This window comes from Dysidea avara, chromosome 14 (genome assembly GCF_963678975.1).
Source record: "Dysidea avara chromosome 14, odDysAvar1.4, whole genome shotgun sequence".
Classification (NCBI taxonomy): domain Eukaryota; kingdom Metazoa; phylum Porifera; class Demospongiae; order Dictyoceratida; family Dysideidae; genus Dysidea; species Dysidea avara.
In genome coordinates, this window is record NC_089285.1 from 12,448,235 (window position 1) to 12,463,034 (window position 14,800).

Consider the following 14,800-nt stretch of genomic DNA (forward strand, 5'->3'; position numbering starts at 1 on the left):
ATCGGACATTTACTTCTAATATAAACACACCACACTATTTTAGCCAATCAAATTAGTATTATAAATTTTTGTCATGGGACCTTGACAAACAAGTGTAATACTAATTCTATTGGCTAATCGCTTGACGTATTTCAATATAATATGTCAAGCTGCTATTAAGAGTATTATACAGTAACACATTCAGTTGTTGGATTAGCTTAAGAATAGGTCATGCATTACTCAAATTTCGCTTCACTGCTAGTTCAGGACTCGTATTTCGTGGAGGGCAGTGCATTTTGATCAAGACGTTGAGCTAGTATTGACTGGGAAGCTGATAGTGGAGATTTCATTAGGGGGACCAACTGCAGCAGGGCGGACCATCTACAGCAACTTTACATGGTCCGGCCGGACTACTTGAGGCGCGGTAGTTGGTCCGTCCGGACCACCCTCGGACCACTTGCGGCGGGGGACCACCTGCAGCGAGACAGGCCCCTACTCTAGTTGAAAATTCCTAATTTTTTCATGTACTTGTTTGTTAACTTTTTTTTGTATATGATAACTGGTGAACCCACGCATGCCGCATCTGAAATGACACCGCGCCCCGGCTATATCAGTTATCATCTGAAAAGTGAAGTATCCATTGCGCTTCGTTGTCAGCAATGTTCAACCCATTACACAGTATTTCAAATCAAGAACTGTTCGAAGAGCACCTCTACAATCCACGCATAACGAAAGAAGAAATTGTGCCGCGCCCCCCAATTATATTAATTGTCTGAAAAGTTAAGTATCCATTACGCTTTGCTGTAGGCTATGTTCAACCCGTTACACAGCAGTATGAATCAAGAATTGTTTGAAAAGCACCCCTGTAATCAAAATAGCCACTATGAAAAATACGGACGATTTCCGGGAAGCCATCATGTGCTACCGCCAAATCGACACCTTTCGATGTCAGCAAAGATGAATGGGACAGAAAGGAGGACACTGGTAAGTCCATGAAGAATGCATTGTACGTACTGCAGTATGCCAAAAGGCACCTGTCGGGCCGAAGCAACATCGAACAGTGAAAAAATCAAGCCTGTAGCCTTAGCCGTTATTTGTATTTGTATTTGTATTTTAAGGATAAAGGTTTATGCCTGTACATCCATAACAAAATTAATAATTATTATGTACTTAGCTATTCTAATTACTATACAAAATCAAATAAGCAATTACTGTAGTGTCTGTCCAGCAGTGTTTTAAAATCATTGACAGAGGGAGAATCAACAATAGATTGGGGTAATGAATTCCAGTCATTGATTACTCTGTTACTATAAAAATTAGATCTTGTATACGAATTAGTGTGATGTTTGAATAATTTCCTTGTGTGACCTCTTGTTACAGTAGAAGTGGATGGGGTAAATAAATGATTTTCTATATCATAACTGCCTTTGAGAATTTGGTACAAATATATCAAATCACCCCTTCATCTACGGTGTTGTAAAGATGGTATGTTTAGATGTCTTAATCTGTCGTAGTATGATAAATGGTTGATAGATGGAATCATTCTGGTTGCTTTACGCTGCATTCTTTCAAGTTTTTGATTGTCAAGTGTGTAAGAAGGTCCCCATATGACATTGTTATACTCAACAATTGGGCGGACAAGTGTTTTATATAGTTTTACCATGACATCAGAGTCCTTACACTCAAATGATTTACAGATGAGACCTAGAATCCGGTAGGCCTTTTTAACTACCATATCTGTGTGAATGTGAAATTTTAATTTTGAGTCAATTTGTATGCCAAGATCTCGAATGTTGTCCAATAGCTCCAGCTGGATTCCTGCTATAGTATAATTGCCGGTGTATGGAGCATTGCCAATATGTAAGACCTTGCATTTTAAAATATTAAAAGATAATAACCAACGTTTTGACCAGTCAAGCAAGATGTTTATGTCATTTTGCAGTACAAGGCAGTCTTCAGAAGAACGGATGGTACGATAGAGCTTTATATCATCTGCAAACATCAGTAACTGACTGGAGACAAGTGACGGCAGTTCGTTAACAAATAGAGAAAACAATAACGGACCAAGTATTGAACCTTGTGGGACACCGCTGGAAACCTGTATCCAAGATGACAAGACACCTTTAATTTTAACACAATGATGTCGACCCATAAGAAAACTTTTGAACCAGCTCAAAAGTTGACCATTAATTCCATATGCTTGAAGTTTCAATAAAAGTCTAGTATGTGGGACGCTGTCAAATGCTTTTGAGAAATCAAAATAAACTACATCAGTAGAGAGACGTTCATCGAGTGATAAGGTCCAATCATTTAAAGCATGTAGTAGTTGAGTACAACATGATCTTCTAGGAACAAACCCATGCTGATTAGGTGAGAGTAAGTTATTGTCGGAGAGGTAATTGGACAGAGTATCCTTTATAATAGATTCAAATATTTTAATGACAATAGACGTTAGACAAACAGGACGATAATTATCTACTTTAGTCTTGTTACCCTTCTTGTATATAGGTGTTATGTAACCAATTTTCCAATCATCTGGTAGTACACTACTTTCTAAAGATTTGTTAAAAAGGATAGACAGAGGGACACAAAACTGATCTGCACGCTGTTTGAAAACCTCCGCTGGCCATTCATCTGGTCCAGGTGCCTTACCAGTTTTAAGAGAAGCCAATTTTTCAAACACAATAGATGGATCTATGGTAATACTGGATAATGAGACATCATCACTTTTGTCTATATTAAAGGTTGGTGCTGTACTTGGGTCTTCATTTGTAAAAACTCTGGAAAAGAAATTGTTAAGTGCATTGGATTTATCTATATCTGAGGTATAAAGTTTGCCATCAATTCCTTCAATATTTCCTAAAGCTGGTCGTGTCTTCATTCTATTTCTTGCATAATTCCAAAATACTTTTGGATTTTCCTTAACATTGTTAGCAATCTGTCTCTCAAACTGTTTACGCAAGTTGCGTGTAAGAGTACGCAAGGCATTACGAGTTTGAGTGTAAGCAACATGATCAGCAGTAGATTGTGATCTGGTATATCTTTTCCACAAACGGTTTCTTTTGTTCTTTAAAGCTTTAGCTTCTCGAGTAATGTAAAGGTTGTTATCGAGTTATGCTTGTCTGAAGGCATCAGTCAGTTACTCAGTCAGTAAAAAATTCTGTCGAATAAATTAAAAATAATAAATTCCATAGCAACTTGTTGAAAGCGTTTCGGGTTGATCTGAAAGCTTGTTTAGGCTTAGTTTTACCCAACCAATACTGCCTCATCGTCGTCTTGTTTGTAGGCATCATAAAGTACAAAAAGATTGAGGTGATTTTGGCGTACTTTAAGATCTGTGCAATGTATGTCTGTTAGGTACTGGTGAAGAGATACTCTATCACGTGATTAACCAAGTATTTAAGATTATAGGCTAACTTGGCTAAAAAATGTGATTCCATGCGCTTGGATTATTTCGTAAAGGGTCTAGAGTAAATTACAGTTCAATACCATGATGCAAAGAGTAATTCAGGTTTGTGAGCACAATAACATAGTTTATTTGCACAATTCTGTATACTAATGCATCTATCAATGTGTTGCCCCACCACCCCCCTCGGGCATAAGTGGGACTTCACAGGGGGGAATTGACACTAAACTGCCCCACTACGGGGCATTTGGGCAACACGAGAATTTACTAAGCTTTTACGGTTGACGATCAAGAATCAAGGCTCTTGGAAAGATGAAATCAAGTGATCAAGACAATATTTTGGCGATCAAACTTTTGATCCCGGTCGGCGGTATGGAAATCACTACGGGAACAGTAGGAGGACCGATATCGCTACCGGTATTATACAGCAATAGTTTGTACATCAACGGATTATATATTGGTTTTCTGTTATCCATGTGGCTGTTTAGTGGCAGTGGCTTATTGTTCACTGTACAGCAAACGCTACGCTACGAGAAGCCATACGAACATACGCGATTCTAGTCTTTGTTGCTGGAAATTAAAGCTTATCAGTCTTAAATGAAGCAGTTATATAGTACTTTTGTAATATAAAAGAACAGTCACAGAATAACCAAAGAAACTTACTGTACCAGAGTTCACACAAGCCAATAAAATGCGGAGTAATGCAGAAATATTTGTTTAAGGCTTAATGGGAAAATGTTTGTGGGTGTCTAATTGTCTGGATTGCACAATAGAAACCCAAGCCACTATCACCACAGGCATAGAGTGAGCAATGAATATATCCACATTAGAGCTGAAACAAACGTTCGATTCGCTTGGATATTCGCGCGGTATTGTTAGTATTCGAATACCTCAACAGGTAAAGCAACTAAGCTTTTAGCAATATTTTAGTATTTCTGAGTAATTCTACAAGTAATTAAATGTATTTATGCAAATATTTCTAATTAACCTTTAAAACGTTAACTCTAATGCATTTGAAGTGCTACCACAAGGTTTGGAATAGGTAATTACAAATCAAATCACATGAATTCAATCAATATAGCACATTCAAACTATTCGAATTATTCGCTTGTTTTATTATTCAAACTATTCGAATACTAAATTTGATATTCGTTTCAGCTCTAATCCACATGTTGTTGTAGAGTAGGTAAATGCATAGATTATCTATGACTTTTGCTTGTAATGCAAATATCGGATGGACTATCAGTTATTGGCTTCTTTTGGTGGTATCCATATCGGATATCGGTACATGCCAAAACCCATATCGGTACAGCTCTACATTATAGTGACATAAGGAAAGAGCATGGCAAGGTTCTTATACATATCATGTTTTATGTTAGGTATTCTTGGAGAATAATCTGGCTTGAATTACTGGCAACGAATAATGATCCTGGAGTAATAATGTTGCCATATCTATTAGCTGTGTTGGGCTGTAAAGGTAAGCACCTACCTAGCTATATGCACATTTGAGTACACCTGAGTTCTAGTGTACACCATTATAGCTAGAACACTTGACAGTTTCTTGACAAATGGTGTCCTCATCATGTCTGCAATGTCATGAATGTCACGTTGTACTCAGTCAAAAAAATTTAAAAACTACAGTTGAAGTTTATTTACATAATATATATATATATTTACTTACAATAGTTCTATGGCATCGGATTATATGTGATGAGGTGTGGTATTGAATAGTGCATACATAAATAGGGATTAAAATGCACATTTAAAGTTTTTAACTTGTATCTTAAAAAAGACCTGTTATTGTGAGGATTCTACACACTTGTTAAAGTACTCCTTGTTACAAACAGTCAAGCGAGTGTAAACAGTAGCAATGTACTACTTTTACCATTATAACCCAAGATTTTTGCTGATTTTGTGGTTTTGAAAAAATAGTGAAAACGTTAACTATGAATATTTATTAAGACCACCATAATATCATATTATATGTATAGTGGGAAATTTTTGATAGGGAAAAATTCGCTGACCAGCAGCTATCTGTGAAAATTTTTACCTTGAAATTAGCAGCTTGGCATTGTTTGATTTAAGCACTAATGCATCCTATAGAAATGAAAATTCCCCCCCTAGAAATTTCAGATGGCAATTCGCAAAATGTTTCCCCCTCAAATTATTGTGAAAGCAAAAATTATTATTACTGATATCCCCTCAAAAATTATTGTGACCATACGATCAATTTTATAAAAATCTAGTCACAAATATGATGCTTTTTTTTCACAGTAGTCATACACGTACATCAATGTATCTGTGTTGGTTGCATCTTCAAGGTGTCCAAGTATACTCCGATCAGATCATGGCACTGAAAACACTATGTTGGCTCTCACCCATATGTATTTACGACATGATCATCCTGATGAATACAGAGGAGAAAAAGTTATTGATATGGCTCTTCTACAACAAATACAGTAAGGATAAAGAGAACATACATTGACTTCCCATATTAATATACCGATGCTTTAAATGTTGTGACTTTCAATGGAAACCTAATGCACTAAATCTGCTTGTAGTGATTGCATCATTTTATAACTTCTCATTATTTTGTAGAAAATTGAAAGCTGGTGGGCTCAGTTAAGAAACTCTGTTACTGACTGGTGGATAAACACATTTAAGGTCAGTGTGTACGTGTATTTGTAAATCGTGTCACAAATAAATTTTGCACAATCTAATTGAATTTGCACAATGAAATTGCAAATGACAAACCTTTCAAGGGAGAAAACTTTTGTGGTTCACTATGTTTACACAAAAAATGTGGGAAAACTTTTGATATTAGTAAAGTTTAAAAACAAAGATGAGTTTGTTTATGATGAGTCACATATGTCATTGCTAGCTTTGAACAGTGAAGGTGCAATGCAGTAAACGACATCATATTCACGAGAATTACGACAACAATCACGTGCGTAAAGCAAACAAGCAATCAATTTGTTGGGCTGACACTCCGCAATTTATCGTGTTTGCATTGTCTAAGACGAAGAGTGATCTTTCCTTGTTCCTCTTCTCAAGGAGGTTGTTGGTGTGCTAGTCTAAATATCCTTTCGGACTTAACATACAAGCTTGGGTCGCACCCATCTTGACGTAATAAGGCACTTAATCCCATGGGGCTCCCATGGGAAGATTTAACTTGAGTAGTCCCATGGGTCACTCATGGGAAGGAATAACGTCACTATACCCTTGGGTCACTCATGGGAAGATTTTACGTACTTTACACTCACGTAAAATGCTAGTAGAAGGTAGGATATACACTTGAGAGCCTTATTCCTGGGAAGATTTTACGTAACTTCGTAAATCACGTGATACGAATGTCACGTGATGCAATCTAATCACGTGAGCATTTTTAAACGAGATTCCTTGTTAAGAAATCTTCATGTTGCAAATCACTTCATACATGATACAAAGGTCATGTGATGCAAACTAATCACACGAGCACTGTTAAACGAGATTTCTTGTTAAACAATAGTATTGTGATGTGTGTTGTGGAGATCAAGGATTTTACTACTCTGGTACTGCTCTGGTTTGGAAATCCTCATGTTGCAAACCTTGTGAAACAAAGGTCATGTGATGCAACATGATCACATGTGAATGAGCTGGAAATTATTTTACTACACTTCCCCCTCAGGGGCAGGACCAGGGGGTTCAAAGGGTTCCATGGAACCCCCCTTTTGGCTTTTGGAAGTCTCTTACTACTCTAATAGAGCAGTCACAGTATTATTTAGAGGAGCAGTGTAGCAAGCTATCTATGTAGTTATAAATATAGCTAGCTGGTGAGGGGTAGCAGGTAATGAACTTTTTGTTTGGTCTTCCACTCACGACTATGCTGAAGTTGCAATTCCAGAGTGGAACCCCCTTTTACAAAAGTGTGGATCTGCCCCTGCCACTTCTTAGTTACTGTAATCTATGTCAGGATCATCAGGTAAAATAAAAACAGTCTGTTTGTCACAAGGAAAGTATACACCATACTTCCCACTTCCACCATATGAAGTTACTGTCCCTTTGTACCACTTTTCCATTCCTCCTTTTATAGAAAACTTCATTTTAATGCTTTTCCCCATCAAACTCAAGTCAGGTGGGTTGTAGATGACACCGATATCATTCTGTGAGCTATATGCATGTAAATAATTATCAAAATGTACATGCATTATATTATACAATATTGAGAATCATGCCATATGTGACTGGATCTGGGATGAAGCCCTTTCTCTGGCATGTCTACTGCTGTAAATTTAAAATGATAGCCTATGAGTTCACGTATAAAACCACCTGCCACAATGCACTGCTATGTTTCGTGTGAAACATGCATGTACATAACTAGCCATATGCGTAAGACATAACTGATTAAGTTGTACAAAACATAATTATTGTATAACATGTGCAAACTGATATGCCCTCTTCTACCATTACACAGCCTTACAGATACGAAAAACACCTTTGCAGTAAATCTGGCCACTATGGAAATACATACCATTCTGTTCAAGATAAACATGATAATCAGCATAGAAGAAATTGTATGTACTACAAACTGATATTTTGCACTGCCAGTGAAAAGAAATGGGACATAATCCATGATGTGTGCATACATTGTATATAAGTACTGTGGTATGCCAAAGGCACCAGTCGGGCTGAAATGATGTTTAACAGTGCAAGCTTGTAGCCTTAACTGTTATCAAGTTACTTGATTGAAGGCATCAGTCAGTTAGTCAGTCAGTAGAAACTTCTACTGAATAAAAAATTCATATCAACCTAGCATAAGTTGCCAATTATCGGCACTTGTAAATTGTACAGACTATGGAATATATGAAGTTATGTAAAATAATTCTGTATTGGAAACCAGTATGCTTTGATTCTTACCTGAATATCTCTGGAACGGCTGGCCTCATCTTCGTAAAACTTGTGTGAAACAGAGTTATCCAAGGACTGTATATCCCACAAAATTTTCACAATGAACCAACAAGGCACCAGAAAGTTACTGACAAATTTGCAAAATCTGCCGGTAATTGGTCAATCACTGAAGTACAGATTACTGATAATACGTACCTCATTCCGATAATTGGCACATGATACACTTTGCAATTTCACTCACAACATGATGATCATTCACATGAGCTATTAAAATTTGGTGTGCTAAGAGACATCAAATTTTAAGAGACGGCTCTATTGAATAGTGCAAACCAAAAATTCATATGATGCATCATTCCAAAAAAGAATTACAATTGCTAGACAAAATAGTTCCGATAGTTGGTGGCTTACACTATTGGAATTGTTTCAGGTTACACTGAAGGCTTTTAGGTTTGACTATACATAACCAATACTGCCAAGGCACCATGGAGGTATATTTGTGAGGCTGATTTTGGGGTGATGTTTTTGGCCAGAAAACCTCAATCTTCCAGTATTGTAAGTTTGAATAATAATAGCTAACTATTATAAAGTATTTTGCATGGGAAGATCAAAGGCACTGACTGAGGTTTATTTTCCACAAAATACAGCATTCTTTTGAAAAACATCATGTATAAACCCAACATTTAACACTTTGAAGAACAAAGCTAAATATTTTCTTCCTTTACACTATTTAACATGCTTACCTTTACCTTTTTACATTGAAGACATCATACATTAAAAATACTATATACCAGTTAAAGTACCATTAATTTTAGTGATACTGTACAAAAGATACTGTAGAGTATTCATGGTTGAGACTGCAGCTTTGCCTGTGCAGCATTACCCTCTTTACCTCATTACTCAAGCTATATTCCAATATAACTCACGTAATTATGTAAATGATACCGTAGTTACCATGTCAAACTATGTACATTGAACACTATAAGTCCACGTACGAGATATACATGCATAAACATACTTTATGATATACATGCCTTGACAAGCTACTCTGTGGTCTACTGGAACTGAAGATTTAGGTCTGTACATAAAATAAATAGCAATAATAATATATGCAACTCTGCAACTATTTTTAAATCAAGCAATGCAGCATATCAAGACTCATCAAGTCATCATAACAATGAAAGTATGAATTGGCCCACTACTGAAGCTATACACAGACCTTTTCTTAGTCGTGATAAAGTCATTTTACTTATCTGGTGGACCGGTGCATTCTGCTTCTTGCTGATGTCAGTGTATCCTTTTGGCTGCAGTCTCTTGCTTTTTAGCCTCACTTCAGGGCCGGAGCCCACGGTGCGGCCGGTCCGGCATTGGCCGGACCACTTTTCAGGAATTTCAGCTACTTGAATTTGGAAAAAGATCGAGATACTTTAATAGAGCAGTCATCATAATATACTCTAATAGAACAGTCATCGCAATACTCTAATAGAGCATTTGGTATAGAAAATAGCCACTGTTCTACTTAGTCTAATGCACCTATCAATGTATTGCCCTACTACCCCCCCTCGGGCATATGTGGGGCTATAGTGGGGATTTGACACAGCCGAATATCAAATGCCCCATAGTAGGGCAAACCTATCGTGTCAAATCCCCTCCGTTGGCCCCAGTTGCAACGCGGGATTTACTCAGGATTTGACATAGTGAAGCAAGTTACAACAAAAAATATTTGGGTGCTTACTGAACGATCGTCATATGCCCCATAGTGGGGCAGCAGTTTCGTGTCAATTCCCCCTGTAAAGCCCCACTTACGCCCGAGGGGGGGTGGTGGGGCAATATATTGATAGGTGCATAAGCCATGTTATTTGTGCTCAAATCACCCAAAAGTTTCAGTGAGTCATCTGCATTGCACTGCATTGGGCAAATTGATCATGCGTGTGAGCATGTCATGCATGCATTAGCAATTACAAACCCAATGACTTCTGTATCTCACTATGAAATTGAATTAATTGGTACTGTAGTACAAAATTACTAGGATATATCCTTAATGTTAACAAAAAGGAGAAAGAGACTTTGCAAGTAAAATAGCTTCCAGATGCCATTTCAGAACATCTAGTTTCAAACTTTTTCCTGGGAGAGCATGCCCCCAGATCCCCCTAACTTGGCATGTAGTGTGTGCTTAGCACATGCAGTTGAGTATCACATGATCTAAAAATCACATCAGATCAATAAGTAGTATGACCTCCACTGAAGTCCATGGATGGCCGGACCACTCAAAATCTCTGGGCTCCAGCCCTGCACTTTGGTCATTGTAGGACTTTGCATGTCCCTGCTTTGCAACAACATATTTAGTACAAATGGCTTTGTCCATTTTGTATAGATTAAGTAATGCAGGAAGTAACAATTGTGGAGTAGTAGTTTTGCAATCTCTAATCTTCCATTCAACAGCATTGGCTAATGATGGACATCTCTTCCAAGTATTAATATCCATGTCAGCATGATCTTTATGTAGCATTTTGAAGTGTTGGAGCCTGATCCACCATTCAACCTACTTCTTAGCAGTAGTCCAATTGCAGTTTTTGTCCAGAAATTCCACCTCTTCCAATGACAATTTTTTTATAACAGGAAGTAGAGGTTTTTCAGATGATTGTGAGCACAGTACTGTAAAGTATTCCAGTGCACTAGGGCCATCGCAGTGTGTAATACGTAGCTATAGCAGTTTTGCTGAATATTTGCTTTTCTTTAACCTTTTGCATACTATGAACAACTCTGTCATGTTCACGGTGCCAGGATCTGATCCAATGCACCTTGCAACCTTTCAGTAATTGCATGGCTGAATCTTCTCCAACGCTCCTTTTTAATCCATTTATTTCAGCATCTGACAAATCTGTCACTATTCCCAAAAGGGTTTCAGTTGGCTGGAAATTGGGATGATCCACTTTGCATTTTTAAATATTTTGGTGAAAGCAAGTGCATGTGTACGCATCACTATTTTGACGGGAAAGATGTACCCAGCCACCACTTCCCATTCCATCAACTTCTTTCACTACATGAAACACAGCCACTATCATCATGTATATACTATTAGGCAGAATTTTGCAGGGTTTGTGATCTTTGTTTTTTTTTTGTTGTTTTTTTTACGTTGGTGCACCGTTGAACAGCAATCACCACAAAATTCTTGTTTACATTCATCACAATTGTATTGAGCCATCTCACCACAAATTTCACACTCTTTAACACCACCAGATAAGCATTGTTTGATTGACACATATATGTTTGAATCACAATGAGGCATTTTGATCATCTCTTATCTTCTTTCCTTCATGAGTAAGAGTAATTTGGCTGCTATGAATTCCCCATTCTTGCTCTGCTAATTGTTTCATACTACTTGAAACATTTGCAGTCAATTTAAGATTGCAAACCAATAACTCAGAGGTGGGACCATGTAAAAAGAATTGCCCCTCATTGATACACACATCTGCAGAAGAAATACGTACACAAAATAGAATTAATTCACCATAATTATTTTGTTCTGCTGCAACATCATACAACAGCAATATATCATTTCAAGGCAGCCACACATCAAAGGAGGAAAGTACGAGATGATGACCACCAGATGGACTATATTAATAAATTATCATCTAGCTTTCTTGTTACTCTACAAAACACAGCATCATGACTTGTCAGTTTATGCAACATTTTAAACAAGATTCATGCCATTGAAGCCAACACAGTAGGTATTTTTGTATGTTTGTGCAAGCCTGTTAACTGTTGCTTGAAAGACTTTTATTCAGATTGTTGCTGTAGTGAAACTACTTTAGCACTAATAAAACCAAAGTCTAACTCAACATAAGTTACAAGGAACAGTAGCATAGCCGAAGACGGGGGAAAAGGACAAATAATTGTCTTTTCCACCGCTAATTGTCCATCCCCAATTCAACCATTGTTGCCACACAATACTAAGCATCTTGTGGGTGGTTGCCCCTTAGTACATGTCAGTTAAACACCACTTACTGTACATATCTAAGTACAAGTGGGATATCATCAGTACAGGATATCATTGTTAGCTATTACACAAGGAAAGGAACATACGTTAAGTAATCATTTAAAGTCTCCAGTTCTTGTTAGGTTAGGTAATCCTAAGGCTGCAGCACATGTTGCTGTCAGACCTTCAGTGCTGGTCACTGTAAAGTACTAATAATAATAATAATACGTATGCCATAAGCATAGGCGGATCTAGGAGACACTGTCAGGGGGGCCAAGGGGGGCAAGAAATTTTAGTGCACAACAGTGTTTATTCTAATAAGAAAATAAGAATGGAATTCTAGTACACAAGTTATATTCATTTGCATAACTTTATTCAGCATATAGCTGGATGAATGGTGGACATTCAGTTTTTAGACTGTAGTTGGAGAAATTTTTAAAAATTGGACCTTCTAGGGTTGAATTTGAGAGAATTTTTGATAGTACTTAGCTAATAAAGTGTATATGCTTTGCAATGCGTACAAAGATTGCCTATCTGAGATAAACCTGTTTGATGGTAAAGTGTATACTAAATTATATTAAGGAGTAGCTAGTTTTGTTATGATTTGTAAAAATTGTAAATTGATGTATTAGAAATTCGACTGTGCTATTAGAGTAGTGACTGCTCTATTAGAGTATCTCGATCTTTGCACAAAAATTCTAATTTATTTGCCTCACTTTCTTTAGTGTACATACAGTTTAGCTATAGCTAACTGTAAAGTACATTTATAACTGTTGTCTTCTATTTACCCATTGGCTTTCTATACTTCTGAATACAGTGTGAACAGTGTTGGAAGTAACACGTTACTTATGTAACGTGTTACGTAATATTATTACTTTTGTGGTACCTAAGTAATATAACGAAATATGCTATAAAAACAGGTAATATAACTCAAGTTACTTTACTTACAAATGTAACGCATTACCTAAGTAATATAGTTACTGTAACGAGTCTAATATTATGTAATATTATTACTTCAAGTAGCAAAGTTACTAATCTCGTTAGTAACCCACTGAGTAACGCCTAGCCACTACAAAGTAATGAAGCCTACTGAATGAAGCTTATTCACCAGCTTCTTGCTTATAACCAAGATTTGCACATTGCCCAACAACGAAATCATGTCACATGATAAGGTGGTAGTTTCACACGTGACTGCTTAAGGCTGTGGACACAAAGTAATATAACATGTAATATTATTATAGTTACTTTATTTTATGGGTAAAATGTAACTGTAACTAAATAGTTCAGTTGCAAGTAATATGTAATATGTAACAAGTTACTGTAAAGTAACTTGCCCAACACTGAGTGTGAATGCATGATTCTAGTTTCTGGTATCAATATAGTACTGTAGGTCCAAGGGGGGCAAGAGAAGGGCCAGGGGGGGCACAGCACCCCTTGGCCCCCCCTCAGATCCGCCTATGACCATAAACATGGTACAAATCCTTTTCACAGCATACTCTTATAGGACACTAACTGATTTGTGCCTGTACATATTGGTAGTGTTATATGTGATAATCATTGATGACAATAGAACTTTTATGCTAACTTGTATAGCTCAATAAATGCATGAAGTGTCAAGTTCAATATCCACAAAGCATTATGCTAAATCAAAAATATCTGCCTGGTTTTTAGAGACTGTAAAAAGCTTTCTTCAAATCTCAACCCTCTATCAGCATATAAGAAAAGTATGCTTAAACTATGGGTTGGATATATATTTAGCACAGTGGTGTAGCTAGCCCAGAAGGATTGGTTGGGCACCATTGTATATATCCATACAAGCTGCAGCAACCATGATGTGCAAAGCACATTATCCAGCATGCTGTACCTAGGAGAGTCTGGACTCTGGTGGCATGCCCCCCACAGGAAATTTTGAAAATTACATGCTGAGATTCAATTTGATGGCATTTTACAGCTAAAAGTTGTCATCTCTAGTAAGACACTAGCTGTACGTACGTTTTGTTTACATTATGATTATTATTAGTTACGTAGCTTCATATTGCTCCTCGTATTGCACAATTTAGCTATAGCTAGCTACGTACAGTGAGTACCTGAGTTGGTAGGGCACTAGAAATGATTGGTTTGGCCTGTTCCCTACCTTAGCTATGCCACTGGTTTAGCACTTATGTAAAAATGTGTAAAATGTGAGAAATTTTGAGTTAGATGCATACTCAGCACTTGTAAAAATGTGTGATAACTATGATTTGGACAAAATTGCTAGGTCATGTTTCAGGTATACCAATCAATGTACTCCGCCAGAATGCATGGCGTTACATGACAAGCTAGTTACATAATTATGTAAATAGATGCAAAAATTATAACTTAACACGTACCTCAAGTTCATAAAAATGAATGCAATTAAAAGTGATCCAAAGAAGTGTTGGTAGGGGTTTGTTTTATTACGATTGCCGCCACTTGTTTCAGTGGCTGCTCACCATGCTTCTGTCAGGCAGAAAGTAGTGTACAATCTAAAAATAGCTAGTTGTAGTTGCATTGAAGTATACAATAGTAGCTAG